This window comes from Neopelma chrysocephalum, unplaced genomic scaffold, assembly GCF_003984885.1.
Source record: "Neopelma chrysocephalum unplaced genomic scaffold, ASM398488v2 Primary Assembly neopelma1_80, whole genome shotgun sequence".
Taxonomy (NCBI): domain Eukaryota; kingdom Metazoa; phylum Chordata; class Aves; order Passeriformes; family Pipridae; genus Neopelma; species Neopelma chrysocephalum.
Genome location: NW_020897741.1, coordinates 866,059 through 885,801, shown reverse-complemented (window position 1 = coordinate 885,801; position 19,743 = coordinate 866,059). Strand labels below are relative to the sequence as shown.

The following is a 19,743-nucleotide window of genomic DNA, read 5'->3' as shown; positions in this document are numbered from 1 at the left end:
AGTAACTCTGTCTACACATGTGCTTCATGGCATGACTTGAGCTAATTACAACTGTTGAACACCAAAGCAGAGCAAACCTGGCTGCTTGCTCCTGCCAATTGTTTGATAAATTGGCTCGTTCGATTCACTGAAAAGGCAGAAAACTAAACAGGCAAAAAAGCATTTCTTTGAGTTCATAAGTAAAAGCAATGTACATTTGACTGGGCAAGAGGGAGAGATCAAGTGTGGGTATGGGGATAGCTAGAAGAAGATAAAGAAAGGGAATCAGGGTCAGAAGGAGGGAAAAGCAGGGAAGAAGTGAAGGAGACAACAACCTCTCCTTCTTGTCAAGGTAGACTCTTTATTGGCTGATTTGTTTTGGTGAGAACTTGCTTTTCTAGGTGATGGAGAGAGGTGGCTGACTTGAAAGAAAAGGTCCATCCAAGAATCCATAACACCTATTGTAGGATGGGCTGAACTGCCTTGGGAAGGTAAGTGTCTTTACCAGTTAGTGACATAGGGGATTTCATCATCTGGTTTAAACTAACCTTTTAAATTTTAGACTAGGCCTGACATTGGGTGAAGCATCATGGTAGACCAGTACACATGTAGCATTTGGTGCTTCAGCATTAAAAAGTCAAGACAAAGATGAAGCGAGACATTTCTGTATGTTTAGTTTCAAACTAAATTTCTATTCCTTTTGTTAGCAGAGCTAATTTTTGTAACCCTGAATGATACAAAAACTGATTAGCAGAAGCATTTCCTGGTGCTAAAATCCGTTGGTTGCCACATGCTCCCACACCAGCCATGTTTGATGTTGTGCCTCGTTTATGTCAGCTGGTTTGTAGACGACACCAAGATGAGTGATGCAGTTGATTAGTTTGAGGGAAGGGATACCAGCCAAAGGGACCTTGGCAGGTCCCATGAAGTTCAATAAGGCCAAATGCAGGGTCCTGCACCTGGGCAATCTCCAGTACCAATACAGACTGGAGGGTGAATGGATTGAGAGCAGCCCTGCTGAGAAGGACTTGGGGATTAAAAATGGATGTGAGCCAACAATGTGCATTTGCAGCCTAAAAAGCCAACCGTTTCCTGGACTGCATCAAAAGAAGTGTGACCAGCAGGTTGATGGAGGTGATTCTTTCCCTCTATTCCACTCTCATTAGACTCCACCTGAAGTACTGCATCCAGTACTCTGGACGTGGACCAGTTAAAGATGGTCCAGAGAAGGGCTATGAAAATGGTCAGAGAGCTGGAACCCCTCTCTGATGAAGACGGGCTGAGAAAGTTGGGGTTGTTCTGCCTGGGGAAGAGAAGGGTCTGGGGAGACCTAATTTCAGCCTTTCAATACTTAAAGGGGCTTATAAGAGAAACAGAGAGAGAGTTTTTGTGAAGACCTGTAGACAGGACAAGGGGAAATGGTGTTAAACTGCAAGAGGGTAGATATAGATCAGATATAAGGAAAAAAATTCTATTATGGGGGTGGTGATGTAGTGGAACTGGTTGCCCAGAGAAGTCGTGGATGTTTCACCACTGAAGTGTTCAAGGTCAGGTTGGATGGGGCTGTGAGCAACCTGGTCAGCCCCCATGTCAGGAGGTTGGAAATAGGTGATCTTTAAGGTCCCTTCCAACCCAAACCATTATGTGATTCTATGATTTGGACTCCTGATAACAAGTCTTGAGACGTTTTCACTTTAATTTATGCATCAGATCTCTTCGCAATTCTCTTTTGCAGATTTCACAGAATCACAGGATGGGTCGGGTTGGAAGGGACCACAGTGGGTCATCTGGTCCAACCTCCCTGCTCAAGCAGAGTCATCCTGGAGCACATTGCACAAGGTTGTGTCCAGATGGTTCTGGAATATCTCCAGTGAAGGAAACTCCATACCCTCTCTGGAGAATCTGTTCCAGTGCATGATCATTCGCACAGTGAAGAAGTTCCTCTTGTACAGGTGGAACTTCCTGGGCATCAGCTTCTGCCTGTCGCCTCTTGTCTTACTGCTTGGATTTAAGGCTTGCTATTTTTAAGTGTCTCTGTTGTGTCAGGAAGACAGTCTGGGAAAGCATGCAAAGCCAAAATGTGAAAGGAAGAATAACTCACCCTAAGCTATAAAGGATACCTCAGTGGGAAACATTTCATCAGAAGGGTGGTTTCTGTTTGGAGTTCAGGTGCATTAATGGTAACCTCAGCCCCTGGCCTGTTCCCAGGCTATCATTCCTTGTACTAGAGCTCTCAGCATTGTCTGTCTGTTCTTGCCTTGAGAGGCCATTTCAGGTCTTTAGGCTAGAGGTGATAATTGCTTTTCTTCTGACATTGTGTATGTAGTGGTCCTGAAAAGGACCTGTGTACCAGCACCTGCTGTGTCACACCAGCACCTTTAATGAGGCATACAAACTCCCATGGGAATTACCTAATGGAACAGAGTAGAACTGTATTGGAGTATTTGTTTTTTTTTTTCCAGATGATACTTCTAAAAATTCGCAGGTCTCTGAAGTCCCCACTTCGATCATTGTCTATTAGACAAACCTTCTGAAATGTCCGTAGAAGCTCCAACAGGAACTGGTCCAACTCAAGATTCACCAGCTCCCTGATGTTGATTAAAGATTGATTTTTTTCACACTTCTGATTGATTGGCAGTTATGAGGTGTGTCTGTTACAGGTTTCCAGCATAGAATCAGTGATTATTTTTCTCTGTAGACGATGTTATGAACCAAGCTCTGACCCTCTGGCAGTTTTCTGAATTGCTCATCATCATCTTGGATTTAGATTTCATGATAATTAGGATGTCTGAGTTGGGCAGTGAGAATGATCTAACCCTGACCTAACCCTCTACCACATAAGTTTCTATTTTCAAGCTATTTGCATGCTGTGAAAGCAGACTGGGAAGCTCCTCAAATTGTTAAAGGTGAAGAGAATAAGTTTTCTTTAACAAGCCATTTCTGAGTGTTTTGCAAACCACATCTTGGGTGTCAGCAGGACATAGAGGGGTGTGTGGTCATATAAAGATAGAATTAAACAGACTGTGTTTTGTAGATGTACCATGCTGAAAGTTGCTCCCCACTTGCTTTTGGGAAGACTCAAGCCCTGCTCCAGCACAGCATGGGCTGGTTTGCCCCCTCTATCGTTGCTGACTCTCAGTGCTTTCAGACGCTGTGGGAGGAAAGGAACCTCGAGCCGAAACGGGGCACTAGTCACAACCAGATGTGGGGCTGCCTGGTGTGCCAGGAAGTGGCGGGTGATAAATCCCAGGCAGGGCTGTGCTGGGGTGTGACACCCCGTGCACATGTGATTGCCATTAACGACTCGCTTTGCAAGTGCAAGCGAGAGTGAAGGAAAACAAAAGGGCAGCAAACGAAGAGGGGCTTGGCGTCAGTGGGGCTGCATTTGGGTTTTCAAAGGCGGCAGGGTAAGACACGGTAACTGGCATGTTGTCTCCATGGGACAAATGCAAGCACAGGAAGGTTTTAAGTGGGCTTCCGAAGACAGGAATGTGAGAAAAGAGCATCAACTTGAAAGAAACACATGCAAAATGCGTTTATTTAGGTTGAAGGGTCTCCTTAGCTCATCTTGGAGAGAGGCTTGTGTGTAAAAGACTCCATTGCCTGCTTAGTATACTATGTATGGTCAGGTGAAACTGCCTGCCTTTTTTCTCCTTTACTTTTTCCCCCCCAAGCATGTGATCTACAGTGTTGAGAGCAGGAACACATCCAGAGCCAAACCAGGTAAAATAAACCCTAATTCTTGCAAGTGGCTTCAGGCAGCACTCCATCACAAATAGGCAATGAAATAGGATCATAGGATCATTTGGCATACAGTAAGTCCGGTTGGGAGGGAACTCTGAAGGGCTCTGGGTCCTACCTCTTGCTCAAAGCTGGATCGGCTATGAGGGCAGATTGGGTTGCTTGTGGCTTTGCAGCGGGCAGCATATAGGATATTGGGAAACAGGACAAATGCTGAGATGGTATATATAGCCTTTCTCTCTGCTTACTGAAAATCTCAGCCTTTAGCTTTGGCTCAGTCTGGTTTTAAATAAGACATTTCTATTTGAACCACAATTAAAGAGCTTTGAACTAAGACCCCTTACTGTATAGTCATCTTCAGCCACTACTGTGCACATAGGTATGGATACAGCATAACTTGTGCAAAGTGCCTTAAATTGTCTGTGTTGGCAATGCAGGGTCTGGAATGGGAAGAGGGAGAGGATTAAGAGCTAGGGAAGACTCATCTGTCTGTGTACTGGGAGAAATCTGGCTCCTGGAGGACTGGCCTGAAGTAAGACAGAGAGCTTAAGAAGTGATGTCTCATTTGGGGAATTCCTTAGAGGCAGCAGGGGGGAACAGCAAGAGAGACACCAGTTAGGGGGAACAGGAGAGGGAAGAGTGTTGGCTGCACGAGTACATGGGGAAGAGCTGGGAGGGGACCAGACAATTTTGGCAGAAAAGAAAGGAGTCTTATGGTGCTGAGATCACAAGGAAACGTTACCTTCATGTGCATATAAATCGTAATGGCAATGAAGAAGCTGATAGTACGGGAGTGTAGGCCATGTTTGGAAAAACATGAGGTTAAGTGATGTTAGAAGCAGAGTTGAAGATACATGCTTTGGCCTAATGGGAAACTCATTATACATACATTTAAATATCTTCCAGTACAACTCGTGCTCTACAAAGGTCATAGGCTCATTTGTGGAGTTTAGGAGCCAGAAGAGACCGTGGGATCATCCAACATGATCTAATACATGTTATTACATCTTATCCATTTGCTTTTATACTAAGCTCAGTACAATAAGCACATCCCATATAGGGGTTTAGAACTGATTTGGACAAGATACCTGTGGCAGTGATAGTAAAGTTTAGTGATCCTGACTTTTAAGACCTGAACTGTTTCTGTACTTTGGGATGTGTGTTATGATTCCTGCTAGACTGAATTGTTCACTGGAAGCTGGCAGTTTCCTTCTCATCATACATCAAGGCCAGTCATCTTTCACAGATTCCGTGTTCATCACTAAACATCACGCTCTTTCCATTTTCCAGCCTAAAGCATTTTTTTAGGTCTTGAATCACACCACAAACTCACCTCTGTCTTCATTCATCTTTTTCCCGAGTAAAAGCAAATGGACTGAAAGAATTATACATGATGTTCCAGTTTCAGTCTCACCCATTCCACGTAAGAGAGGTAACATGCCCTTCCTTTTATGTCAAGAAACATGCAGAGCATTGCACTGTGTAGTCTTTATCTACTGTGACCTCTCTGTTTCTTTCTAGTGCTGCTGCTCCCAATGTATGGAATCATAGAATCACAAAATGGTTAAGGTTGGAAAAGGCCTCTGAGATCGAGTCCAACTGTTAAACCAGAACCATTGTGTTCACCACTGAACTGTACCTCTGGGTGTCACATCCACACCTTTTTCAACACTTGCAGGGATGGGGATTTCACCATCTCCCTGGGCAGCATGTTCCAATGCCGGAACACCCCTTCAGTGAAGTAAAGCTCCATCCTTTAGATAGGATTTGACTTTACTCCTACCCTGCTGCTGTGCTGAGTGATGGTTTGCTGCTGTAGTTACGTGGGCACAAGCAGACTGAGGTCATCAACTCAAGAACACTCTGTGGCCAATGGCCAGCAACAGATTTTCTATTTGGAGGATATGTTTTATATCTGAACAATTCCAAGATTTATTGCTTCCCCTGAGGTTCTTTTAGGACCAGATTATTTTTGTCAAATTGTTTGTCTAACTCCATCCTCATGTGCAACTTTCTACCCCTACACAAAATCGACTATGTAGTGTTTATATTTATTTAGAAATGTTCTATTCCCTAGGTGGATTTTTTTTGTTCATTAGCATTAACTTTGCATTTGTTACAATATAGTCTAGGTCTCATAATTTCTAAAATTGTAGTCCTCCAGATTGGCATAAACTGTCTGGTATTCTGTAGATATGCTGGAATTATGCTCACCTCTACTGTGGGATTTATTTGAATTTGAAACCATGGCAGTGTGGGGCATGTAAAATGTTGCTAAAGCATAAAATTGCAACAAGCAGGGAATTTATGTGTGTGCTAATGTCAAAAAGAATGAATTAAATTGGTGAGTGATTGCTCAGTGAAACAGATGGACGATAAGGAATGCACATACAAACTCAGAAGGCATTTTTAGAAAATCCTAAATTTGACCATTCAAGTAGTTATTAATGGTTCTGTCTGAAAGAAATTTGCATGTACAATAAATTTGATGTGAAGAATCCTTTCAACTTGTATTTGTTGTTATAGTTTGCATTGCAAGGGAGCATGCATGTAAGTGTTTCAAGCAAGTTATGATCATTTTGTCTCAAGCTCCTGTAGAAAAAATACGAATTTTGGAGAGCTTTGAAAAATGTAATTAATCATCACTGCTTCTCCCACAAGGAAGAATGGTTTTGAGATTAGGGCTTTGGAGGGGCACTTGGAGGATCTGGTTTGTGTTTCCCAGATCTGTCACAAACATCCATGTGTCTTCAGGTTGTATTTCAAAATAGTTTATCTAGCAGCTCAGTAGAAGCAGAAATAACCATATTTTCAAATGCAATAATTTTGTTAGGTACTAAGCCCTCTGTAAACTCCTTTGCAGCTGTGGGAGTTCTTGAAAAGACTAAACACGTCTCTCTGCACCAAGTTCCTACCTTTAAAATAGGAATAATATATTTCTTTGACCTTTTTACTTTCATCTTCCCTTTACTTTCTGTGTTGACTATAAACATTTTGGAGCAGGGACCTCTTAAACTGTGTTTATGTGGTTCTAGGGAGGACCTCAGCCTTGTTTTTGCCTTTGGGTACAATTGTAATATGAATCCTATTTTGAAGTCTTTTAGCCCAAAACTCTAGGAAGAGAGTAGGTTAGTAGTTTTCAGATACATAAAAGCCTCTGGCAGAGATGGGGAGGATTGCCTATTGATCACCTTGCTGGAGAGGATAAGAACATAGATTGTAGCAGAGGAATTTCAAGCTCTATATTCAAAAAAATGTTATAGTGGTGAAAAGAAAGATGTTCTGGAACAGTCTGAATGGTTATCGTGGGGTAATTTCCAGCTCTATTTTTCTGTGACACTCAGCTTCATTTTGCAGTTGCCTCAGGTTGAACTAGCGACTTGCCTAAACTACATAGTGTGTTGTTCAGAGGGCCAGGATCTGCTGTGCTTCTCCTTTGACTATTTGCCAGTCGAACTCTCCTTGGACTTCTCTTCAGCAGTGCCAAAGCTAATGGTGCTCTTTTACTTTGGGATGTTTTTTCCTGAAGCACAAAACTGTGTTGAAATATGAGTTTTCCAACTGTGAAGGCGGACGTTTGTTTTCACACAGAACTTGAGGCAGGACAGGAGAAGGTGTTTGGTTTTTGGTGACGCTACCCACATGTGATTTTTGGCTGGGTACGCAGAGCGTGCAGGGGAGAGCCTTACTTTCCAGCTGGCTTCACTCTATAGCACAGGACTCCCAGCCAAATTTCTCAGGACAATTTAAATCAGCTCAGACTCTGGCTTGCTCTCTCTTGTGCAAATGGGAAGGTATGAGCATGTGTGCTGGGGGTCTTACTCCTTACTAAAACTCCTCGGTTTGGGTGTTAATGAATGATGATGAAAAGGCATTGTTCAGAGCACAGGGACTGCACCTCTCCTGTGAAATAAGACATGCCAAAGCCTCTCTTATCCTGGGGATGAGTGGCGTAACAAGACTTGCATCTAGCTAGATGTTTTTCCTTCAAAACAGGGCAGTCACACATACCCCAACTACTGAGAGCAATGATCCAGTCTATGGCCAGCTGTGACTGGGGAGAGCTCTAGCTGGCATGGGCCAAGTTTCTGTCGAGCACTATGTGAACATTTAAAGAGTACAAATGATCATCTGCTTGTGCTTGGACCAATGCCCTGGGCCTCCTCGGTTTGCAAGGGGGTGTAGCTTGTGGACCTACAGCAGGAGTGCCAGCCCACCAGGGAGCTCTGTGCTGGGAAGACCATGCAGCATTGCTCCATAGGTTGCTCTGGAGTTCCATCCTGGGGGAACAGTCTGTCACGGTTCTGAAGCCTGTACTGATGCAGCAATTAATGATTCAGACTAGAAATCCGGCGTCCAAACCTTCTTCTAAACTCATGTCAAAAGCTCCATGGTGTGCTCCCCATGCTTTAACCAGGTATCCAACCATTGAGCTGGGAGCACCCAGACAGGCTTGGTGCCAGCTCTAGCCCCATCTTCCCTTGTGTTGTGGTTGCTCTGAGAGCTGACAGTGCTTGTGGTGTGAGCCAGTGCACCTTTGAGACCTGGTGGCTGGGCTGAACATGCCCATGGACTTGATGAATGGTTCTGTTTGGGGAAACGTTTTGATTGGGTTCAGTTTTGAGGAGAAACTGTTGGCAATTGTCAGTTATGGGCCAAGTCTGGTTGAAAACTTTAAAAGGAAATGTTTTCTCCTTGACAGAAGAGTACTTTCATTCAATCACAGAATCACAGAATATGCTGAGTTGGAAGGAACCCACAAGGATCATCAAGTACAACTCCTGACCCTGCACAGGACCATCCCAAAGAGTCGCATAAGTTTTGATGGTAGTGCTTGTATGGCACTGTAATATTTGAATCTAAAATGCAAATCAAATTTACTTTGTTTTTTTATGGTCACTGACAGCCCTGTAGCCTGGGGTGGATGTGCTCTGGTTATCTGCAGAAATGATGCAGTCTCAGACATGTAAGCTTCATACGTCACCTGCTTGTCATGAGCTTGTTTTGGAAGGACCATCTCTGGATATGAGAGTCATGCTGTCCCAGGGTATAGGGAGCATTGATTATGATTTTGGCATGTAAACCGTGACATTAGCACTGTTTGTAATTATGACTTTTCCTACTGACTCCTGGAACAAAGGTAGCACATTCATTTAATCTAATTCATCACTCAGACATAATCTTTTGCTTTTTTGTATATTTTTTGACTGACATCTGCGTAGTGCTTGAATCCCAATCTGTTGATGGGATTTCTTTTACATGGCCAGCTGACTGGCTGTGTCCACACAGGGAAAAGAGCAATTCCTGTGTCCAGACATTCCTCCCAAGAGGCCAGGATGTGATCTGGTTCATGCTGGCCTGGCAATCAGAAACCTCAAATAACTGTTCAAATTCCACAGTGGTTATTTCTGCACAATGAATGCAGAAGGACACAACTGTTTTAAATTTTCTCTATATCTGTAAAAAGAAAATGACTCCTAATCAAATAACTATGAGTGCTTTGTTTGATTAAGGCCCACATTTACTGGCAGCATTTTTACAACTCTTTTCTGCAATTAGTGTTTAAGCTGGAGCACAGAACAAGGGAGAAGAAGGCTGCATCTACTGGCACAGCCAGCTTTTAATCCCTCTCCTGGCAGTCCATCTTTCATGGTGGCTTGTGTCAGTCTGTGTGCATGTGCCAGCACTGGCAGAAGCCAGTGTAAGACGTCCCATTGAGCTCTGTACCAAGGTTTTCTGGGACAAGACTTCCATTAATAATTAGTTCTAGGGTGAGTTTGTGCTCTCCAGAGTTGGAGTCAGACCTGGGAGCACAGATGTGGTAAGGTGTACCTGTATTTAGGTTGAGTGGAATATTTCTGTCTCAGGAGAGTTGGAGTGCTTATACTTTTTGGCTGTTGTGGAAGTGGGGGGATGCAGTTTGTCATGTCTGTGGGTGATCACCTTGCCAGAGCTGTGTCTGCTCCACATACTTAGTGCTGATGTGGCTTTACTTCTCTAGGACTGTTTCCTCTGTTGTTTTTTCTGATAGTGCAATTAGGGTCTTCCCTGCCTGGAAACCACTGATAAGTACTAATAGAAGTACAAGAAAATAAATAAATGCAAAACATTCCTGTAAGAGTTCATAGCATTATAGAATCATAGAATGGTTGAGTTTGGAAGGGACTTTAAAGATCATCTAGTTCCATCCTGCTGCTGTGGGCAGGGACACCTTCCACTAGATGGGGTTTCTCGAAGCCCATTCCAAGGAGGGGGTGTCAACAACTTCTGTGGGGAACCTGTACCAGTGCCTCACCACCCTCACAGTAAATAATTTCTTCCTAATACCCAATCTAAATCTACCTTCTTTAGGTAGGGCACTCTTCTTTAAAGAGCTGGAGATGTTGGTCTGAGGGAGATCCACCAGAAAATGGACTTCTGTTTTTACTCAGTCAAATTGAGAGGAAAATGCAATCATGATTAGTTGTGTCCAAGTGTGACTTTAAAGCCTTGTCTAGATGGGAATGGCTGGGGGATGAGAGCATGAATATAGGAAGTTGTCTTTTATCTCTACAGCTGGTTCTACTACAGCCATGACTGGAGAAAAGCACTGATAGGAAACAGTCTTGGGATAGCTTGTTAAATCAAAGGATTGATACAAGCGTGGCTTAAGAATAAGTTCCACTGTAGTTTCACAGAGTGGTTGTAATGGTATTTAAAAGAGAAATCTTAGGAACCCAAGAACATGGGGGAGGTTTAGCTGTGCATCTATCATCTTATTTAGCTATCTGTCATTTGCATAGTTTAATTGAAATATGGAAAGATTAAAAGTCAAAGCCTTCCCTTTGACATAAAGAGGAACAACATTTATGGCTTGTATTTTACCCAGGAGACTATTTTATCCCACCATCTCTCGCTTAAACCCTGCTGGTGTCCTTGATGGATGAGGTGCCCAGTATAATATCCTTTCGCAATTGCATGAGCCTGCTGGACTCTAACACAACCTTTGTGTTTCTTTTATTTAAAGGGAAAGGAGGACATTAGGGAAAGATATGGTAATGCATTTCCTTCCTGTTTCTGAGCAGTAGCAGCTCTACACTGTAAAGTAGTTTGATAACAGTGTTCAGCTTGGGCCGGCTCAGTTCAGTCTCTTCATTCTCGGACGAGTTTGAACACTGCTCTCTGTGTAGCTCTGACAAGTCAAAGGGATGTGTAGTGCTCCATGAGGGCAGATGGTGCAGCACAGATGGGCAGTTGGAGCAGGTACCTCTGTATAAATCAGTTCTTTGTCACAGACGTGGCTGGAGCATGTGTGCATGGACAATTCAGGGGAGTCCACACAAATTTTTTCAGCCATCTTCTTTGCCTGTGGAGCATTTCAGCATTCAGTGTTTCTAAAGGGCTGTCCATTCAGATAACACACAGCTGATAACATCCCTGAGCTGAATGTGTGTCACGGCCCTGTCTCTGGGCTATTCCAGCTTTCTTTGCTGTGGACAGCATGAAAATCTAACTCTGTACTTGGCCTGACACATCTCGGGTCCCATGTCTGTTCTGCTGCCACAGACCTGTGATTTGATGTCCCACATGTTTTGAACCCTGAGGAGCAGTGGTGACCTCCCAAGCTTGGACTGCTGGTTAGTCTTCTGTGTTTGACCTCTGAGCTTCACTGAGCACGTCTGTACTGACAAAGAAAATAGAGGCAACTCCAGGAGCTATTGACAGCTTGGCCAAGTTGGGGGTGGCCTGGGCAACCTGATCTAGTGGGTGACATCACTGCCTGTGGCAGCAGGCTTGGAACTAGATGATTTTAAAAGTTCCTTTCAGCCCAAGCCATTGTAGGATATCATAATTCTATGATCCTATGACACTGGAACTCAATGCACCCTCCTACTAAGTTGTAGAAATGTCATTTGATGTTGCATGGTCTGGACATGGCTTAGAAGTTAGCATGGACCAAATCCTATTCGCAGCAGGCATTTTGTATGGAGTCACCTTGTTTTGAACATGAAGAGAGTTTAATGACGTGAAGGTCACACTGTATCAGGTGAATGGTGTGTTTACTTTTCTTGCATCGCAGTAACCACGGTTTACTTCTAAGAACGTGTAAGAGTGAAGGTTAATGCCTCTTTTGTAATGTGTTTCTGTAAACAGTTTCAAGGATCAGATGATCTTTATTTTATCTATCACAAAATCTTCACAGGTCTAAACAGAACACCGGAAGGACCACACACATTTCCCTTCCCAGGTTTCCTTGTTTTTTAGGGCAATGAAACTGGTGAAGGGTCTAGAAAACATGTCTTATGAGAGGCAGCTGAAGGAGCTGAAGGTGTGTTCAGTCAAAAACAGAGGAGGCTTAGGGTGAACCTCATTGCTCTCTACAACTACTTGTAAGGAGGTGGGAGCCAGTCTTTTCTGCCGTGTCTCAAGTGAAAGGATGAAATGAAATGGCCCTAAGTTGTGCCAGGGGAGGTTCAGATTAGATATTAGAAAAATTTTTTTCTACTGCTAGAGTGATCAGGCATTAGAATAAGTTGCCAGGGAGGAGGTGGTGGAATCACTGTCTGTGGGAGCATTCGAGAGGTGCCTGGATGTGGCACTTGAGGATGTGGTTTAGGGGTGATTATGGTGGCACTGGGTTGATGGTTGGACTAGTTGATCTTGAAAGTCTCTTCCAAACTTGATGATTCCATGATTGTGTGATCACTTCAGGCACCCGTTGCTTGAAGGTCCGAGTCTGCTGATCAGCGTAGGATCATCCTTCCTACGTGTGGGTTCCTTTCCAGATCACATCATCCCTCTTCCTCTACAGCCAGGTGCTTGTTGCCTGCAGATAGCCGTAGATACTGTATATTTAGTCTCTGACCTTTCAGAACAAGCTAAACAAAACAAAACATCCTCAGGTGACATCAAGACCCCACTGAGGAAGAAGAATCCTTTCTGCCTCTGAAGACTATCAGCAGAAATACAAAATCTGAGGGTGGACATTGTCTTCATGCATAGCAGTCGGCACCAACCACTCCATTGCCTGCTTGGCCTGCAGGGAAGGAGGTAGGCTGGGTCTCAGACTTCAAGGCCAGGTAGATATCCCTGCTCATTGCAGGGGTTTGCATTAGATGACCTTTAAAGGTCCCTTCCAACCCAATCTATTCTATGTATATATGAAGAGTCAGCCTGACTGTTTGTGTCACCTCTGTCATTTCAGTCCTGTGACAGCAGATTTACAGTGTGGTACAAGCTGCATGAGGGCTGGTGCAAGACCCTGCTCTGCAAACTGCTGTGATTCCCCTTGAAAGAGGCTGGGAAACAAGTGAGATATCAGAGTTACCACTTATACCATTAGATGCCTGAGTCTGAATGATGTCCCAGCCATTTCACTCCTTTTATCAGCCTCCTATAGGGAGACCAAATTGATGATGGGGTTTGATTTCCATCTCTGTGAAACTTGGCTGCAAATCAGTATGTAGGTGCCTCCAAAGCTTGTGTTGCTGTTGGGAAATTGGGCAGGCAGTTCTTTGCACCAACTGCTGTACAAGCACAAAAATGCCATTTCTTCTACATACTGTGTTTGTAATTAGTGTGCCTCTTTCACAATGGGCCTTACTTTGAACTCTATTTGTCTTAGACTTTCCATTACCTGGAATGTAATTGAAAGTGAATTATTTGCTCAAGGGTGAAGAAAATAGCTTTCATGCAAGACTTTTTAAAAAATACATATTTTTTCACATAGGTTCTTTATTTTTCACAGAGAAAAGTCTGAAGCAACAAACATGGAAAGCTCTGGCTAGACAGAACAGTGATCCAGTTTTCACCCTCCCCCGTAACATTGATTTTAATGTAATGGTAGAGGTGTAAACAAAGGGTTGATATAACAGATTTCTACATGGGACTTGAAGTTCTTGCTGAACTGGGAGAAAGTTAGGAAGGAGGTTTACCTGAGAGTAAATGAGATTAATCTCCTGTCTTATTCCACTAATAAAGCTAATGCTTTGATCTTTGTTCAATTATTTGTTTGTACTCCCCCTGTGCCCAGGAGTTATGGTCATGAATCACAGCCTTCTCCTGCCAGGCTGAAGTCAGTTTTAATACTTCAATATCTGATATATCTCCTATCAGCAGTCTGCATCTGGCAGTCAACAAGTTAACAACTATTTTTCTCCTCTAGCTGTTATGATCCCATGCAGTTATTAGAGTTAGGGTAATTAAGGTGGATTACTTCAGATTTTAAGTAACATGGATGGTTATTGGAATTGCGATTAATTACATCTTGTCCCTATAACCCGAGCAGGTTGTGAGGTAGATTTTATCCTATGCAGTTGCATTGATAGGGATTAATTTTCCTTTGGAGGACTGGCAACTCTTATTTGTGAGCTGAGCAAATTCTGAAGAATGTGTCTTTATAGAGATGGGCAGTGACTCTTCTGGTATGAACAGGGGTTATCCCAGCATGGGACAGAAGTGCTTTGAAGGACTGTGTTTATGAGTTTCTTTGCTGTTTGCAGGGTCTCATAAACCATCCCTGCCTATATCCCCTTCAGGAAATTTGTTTGTTAAAGGTTTACTTGTTCAAAAGATGTTCACAACCTCTTTGTGTTGGATTAATCTTTTCATCTGATAAGATATCAGGGTTGGTGGGTTCAAGATATGCAGTGGAGGGAACAAATACTCCAATACAGAGCATTATATTCCACTTGAAAGAAGTGGCAACTTAAACTGAGTGCATGCCAGATAAAGGATCTGCCCTGGATTCAAGTTGCTAGCAGCAAAGGTATGTATTGAAGTCTTCAATTTTTTTCTAAGAGTCCTAAAAAAGAAGCCTTAAAATAGAGATCCTCCAGTATGAAGTGAGTTCCTTGGCTGTGAGTTAGCAATCTGCATTTCCTGCGGAATATGTGATAACAAACACTTTCAAACACATGGCAGGTTAAGATGCGTCTCCATTTACACTTTTTAAGTGGCTGAATTCAATAATTTTGAAATGTGAGAGATGCCAGTGGATGGGCCTTGCTACCCAAACAGGCAGAAACTGGACTGTGCTTGGCAAAGGCACCAGAAAGAGGGAATTGCTGACCTTCCCACAATGAACCCCTGGGGCTTGGCTGGGGTGGCAACCTGGTGAATCAGGTATTACAAGTAGTCAGGATCTGTCAGAGACCTGCCAGTCTGTTAGGGAGGACTCAAGGGAGTTCCAAGTAGTCCTGAAATAATTTATGTACTAATTGGTGGGTAGAATTTGATTCAGGATTGTTTAGCTCTGTTAAATTTGGAATAAATGAGATAAGCATTTTGCCCAGCAATGTCCTACATCTGAATATATACATATATATAATTTACATGCTTGAAGCTTAGTCTTGCAAAGTTTTACTTACACTAATGCAGGTATTTAACTGAAGTGGCTAAACTGAGGGATTAGTCAGCCTATCTGTATAATTGATGAAGGGACAAATTAACCACCTCCCGTCCCAGTAAAATGCCTTCCATTAGGTGGCATGAATTCAGGTCTCATTTGTGATGGAGATATTTATAGAAGTGAATCTTAATAACATGTGTGAAGGTGGAAAAGAACAGACTGGTGTGCATGAAATGTCCTGGCTGAACATTTCATGAAGCCTAATAGAAACAAACACTTAGCTTTAAAAAACTTGTGTTCTTTTAAAAAAAACCCCACTATTAAGTACTGGAAAGCTGCCACAAGCATCCAGCACTGCGTATTCCCACAGTTTCTTTCCAGTGCTCCCAGACAGTAGCTGTAGGGCAAATTGCATAAGAGCGTAGGGTAGGTGCTCAGTAACATCCTTGCTGGGCTATAACAAAACCCTGGCATTGTTTTCCATGGTGTGTATCTGCTTTTATGTGGTGTCAGGAAAGTGACTATAATTTGCTGTTTCGCAAAACTGGCAGTTACTCACAGTAGCAATTGTAGTAAGATTTGGGATTGCAGTCCTTACTGCTCCCTCAGGATATGCATGGAAGCAAGATGATGCACGCTACGTGTTTTTCTATCAGAAAAATAAATAAAATGAAATACATAAACCATGCAAAGAACTTTTCACAGTCTGCAAGCCAAATGATTTAAAGCTTATACTGTGTGTTGGAGAGGTTCTGCCTGTAAATGTACTTCTTTGAAAAAGCAGTGGAGGTTTAATACTCTCATAATTAAAAAACATCTATAGGGTTTTTCCTCAAACTTTCCACTGTGCTCAGGAAGTCTCAGCCCCAAAGGAGGATGTCTCACAGGTTATGACTATGTGAATGGAAGGATTTATATTGAAAACAGTTTTGCCACTTTGTTCACAGATCCTTGGATTTCAAGTTTGTTAGTGTAGTCTGGCTTCTATAAGCCAAGTGCTGAACCTCTGAGGAGACAGTGATCCCCACACTGAGTTCTGAATCTCAAAATAAATTGTGTTTTTGTTCAGTAAATACTGATCTGCATTCATCTGTATATAACTGAAGGGCATTTAGCACTGTAGCTGCCTTACACAGTTTTGTTCATTCCTAGTATTTATTCCAGTGCAATTGATAACCTTTCCTTGTGCAGGGTTCCCAGTTTGGGCATCTCATGGGATCCTGAGAATTGCCACGCTAAGTCAACCATGTGACCAGACAGAGTTACTGCTTTTAATGGCAGAGGTTACCAGCTGCTTTCTGATGACATTCCTCAGCTCCTGCTATCAAGGCACCGCTATATTTTTGGGAAAAAATTCTATTCCCTTGTCTATTTCTCTGCTGTTTGATTGCAGAGAGGAAAAGCTGATGAACTGATAAAGAACTAGCACACACTGTTGGTTAAGTAGCACTTAGATAAAAAGAAAATATTTTTGTACAGAGCATAGTTTTACTGCTGTAATTACAAACATTTTAATTAGGCAGAGAGAGCAGATGGGAAGAATCTCCTGGCTGTGCCTGCCAGCAAACACCAAGACAAAACATGGGGGAATATCCAGGGGTATGCTGGTTGTAGTTTTTTCTTAGAATTAGGGGGTTTTTTTCTGGATCATTTTTCTGGTGCCTCACAGGTCACAGTGGTCTGTGGACTACAGGAAGGGTGATATTGCTACAGAGATGGGCACAGGAAATTCCCTAGGTGTCTGTCTTGGTCAGTAGTCTCAGAGGAGAAATGATATTCCTAACTCTTGGAATATAATGGTTGGATCATATCAGGCTAGCTGTTGGCTCAGATGATGAAGCATGAGGCTTCTTATGCTTTATTCAAATATTTAGGCTGTAAATTCAAATATTTAGGCTACAGTGTAGCTGTAGATGTTGTTTTCCCTGGTACCTTCCTTTCCTGTCTGAGCTTCGGCTTCCCTGCCCTCCATTTCCTGTCCTTGGTGGAGGCTGGCATGGCTTCCCATCAGCTCTGGAGTGCTTCAGAACTTCTGGCCCTTTATTCCACCCCTTTCTCCATATTTTGTCTTGGATATCCTTGCCCTGGCTCTCAATTAAGTGTCTCACAGTGATACATAGTGCTCACCCACCACTGCCTCTGGGTGTGTAGTAATAAAGATCTCCAAGTGACACTTTCCCTGACAGTGCTTGTCTATACTTTTCACTGAAATTTAAGGGAGTATCTTCTGCCCCAAGTTTTATGGAATTGGTTGCTGTAACTTAGCTGATTCCTGATAAGTTGCAGAGGTGGAACCACTTGGGTATGTGTTGGCATCCTGAGCACAGAGACTCTCCCTTGCTGGTGAGCAATTCCTCATATGAGCAATGCCCTGGCTCTGGATCAGCCACACTTGAACACACAATACTTGCTGCTCTGTTGGCATCCTCCTGGGAGCCACATATTATGTCACATACTTTCCTGAAAAATAGATAAGCTGCACAAAGGACTTTCTGCCAAGCTCTATAGCCTAAATAAGTCACAACAGTTCTGTACTTTGAGTAATATAAAATAATAAAATCTTGCAGTGTTAAATGTTTGATTAAAATGAGTGAACATGATGAGAAGAAATAGGAGTTGTGTCAAAGTGCGAAATTTAACATTACTCTGCTTTGATCCAAAGTTGAGTGGGTATACTTAGAGCACTGCATAAAATTACAGTCCGTAATAAGTCTCCTCTGAAGAGACCAACAAATGAGTATCCAATAAATGCTAAAGAAATCCATACATGAGTGGGCTGGTGTGTACTAATGGAAGTGTGTGACAGATGCAGCCCAAATGCAGGGAATAGGGAACACTGGCAGAATGATCCTGACTTCCTTACTGATCTTATTCTTCTGAGCCTCATGGAGAAGCGATGCAGCCGTACTGCCAGAGAGGTCCTACAGCTACAGCTGGCAGAAGGTCCCATGGGGGATGTAGCCGAGCATGCTGGAATTTGGACAAGACTCAGCTTGAATCTCATTTTCCTCAAGATGAGCTATCTTGTGAAAATGGAGACTCTCCTGACTTTGGGAGCAGTCAGAAATCTGCCAGATGAAAGTAACTCTTTGTATCTGCAGGTATCTCTTACAAGGCTTTCTTCCTTTTGATCCATTTTTCTTTCCAAGTAGAACATGTAGGGAGCAGACTGGTGCATGTGATGCTTTCCCCTGTGCCCTTTGGAGACCAAAAGCCACATCAAGCAGGAGATTTATGAGTTGCTGGCAATAGATGCTTCATATTCTGTTATTGCATTTAAGACGATGAAAGAAGAACAATGACTTTCAAGGCTATGAAAACAGTAGGAAAACTGCCTGTGGATAGATCGAGCACATGCATCATTGGGTAAAAATTAGGGTGTTTATAGCATCAGGAAAGTTCAAGATAGAAGAAAAATATCTGAGTAAAAGATGTGAGGCAGTTTGTAAGATTTCAACTCAGATACACTCTGGAGAATAAATCCAAAGGTAACATTATGATTCATTAACTATCCCTAATTAGGCTCCTAAATTTAAGTAGACAGAATCTCCCCTGGAGGCTTTCAAAGGCACCCATCTTTCACTGTTGATGATACAGGGAGCTTAGGAACATAGCTTATTTAAGGAGGACTTCTTCCCTAGGTACCTATAGGGCATGCTTGGGTTGAGTTCCCAGATTAGGGAAACTGGATCTTTTAATAAGGTTACTGCATATCTGGGCAGGCAGAAATCAGAGGAGTCAGGGGAAGGTGCTCCTGTTACCCTGTGCAGGAGGGGGAGAGACTGGGAGGGAACAGTGCTCGTGTTTGTCTCTGCCCTGTGGAGTCTCAGTTGGACGTGCACTGTTTCCTAAATCTCCTTCATCTCCTAAAGCCTCTCACATCACTGGGCCATATACCTGCGAGAGATTTCACTGGGAGGAATGGTGAGACTAATTCGTGTTGCATGGGCTTTGTTTCTGGGCTGGAATCGTTTCCACTTCTGAAATCACTTCTCTGTTTGCAGCTTCATGAGAAAAAGATAAGCACGTCCTTTTCTGAGGAGAGCAAACAAGAGAAAGGGTTGTCTGTATTATATTTATATTCTTATTGGACAACATTTCTGTAGTTCACTGCTGTCAGGAGATACAGTAAAGGGCAAAGCATCTGAGCTGTCTGAGAAGGAGTCTTGGCAGAGTTTGCATGAGTTGTGTCAGGCATCCCAGCTTGTACTTCTTCCCACCAGCCCCAAAATCACCAGCAGAATAGATGGTTTTCTGCTTCAGGCAGTCTGGAGGGAGGGGCAAGGAGGATGGCCCTGGCACAGGCTGTGGGCTTGGGGAGGTGTAGGTGGCTTTGGTTATGACAGGGCTATTTTCCCAGACAGTCTCACTTGCTTTCTGCATGGTGCTTGGAAGTGGACTTACTGTAATTGGCATGAGTCACTTCCTTGTTATTGGTGGTTTGGAACCACCGTGCCTGGAAAACATGCCTGCAGCAGGCTGAGGAACTCCCTCTTTCTCTTGGGTTTTGCATTCAGTTTCAGAATTGCAGACTGTATTGATGCTGGGTGAAAAAAATGCCTTTTTAAAAATAGCTGAAGGAGATGGAAGCTGAGGTCTGGACCACTTGCAATTGTTGAGCCTCTGCTCTCTATTTTTTTTTTTTTTTTGAGAAATGATGGTTTTTCATGGCAGCTTGTTGATCAAATTCCAAG

At 43.0% G+C, this 19,743-nt stretch overlaps 1 protein-coding gene across 6 annotated transcripts in view; it reads left to right on the top strand.

Annotated features, from left to right (window-relative positions):
* Positions 1–19,743, top strand: part of EVA1A (eva-1 homolog A, regulator of programmed cell death) — a 156,954-nt gene that overhangs the window by 117,887 nt on the left and 19,324 nt on the right. Inside the window, exon 1 of one of the 6 annotated variants that reach the window (XM_027690104.1) lies at positions 262–470. The exons of the other annotated variants lie outside the window; for them this stretch is intronic. The gene's annotated coding sequence lies outside the window, so the exon portion shown is untranslated. Of the gene's footprint in view, positions 1–261; positions 471–19,743 lie in introns of those variants that run through there. 6 annotated transcript variants of the gene reach the window in all.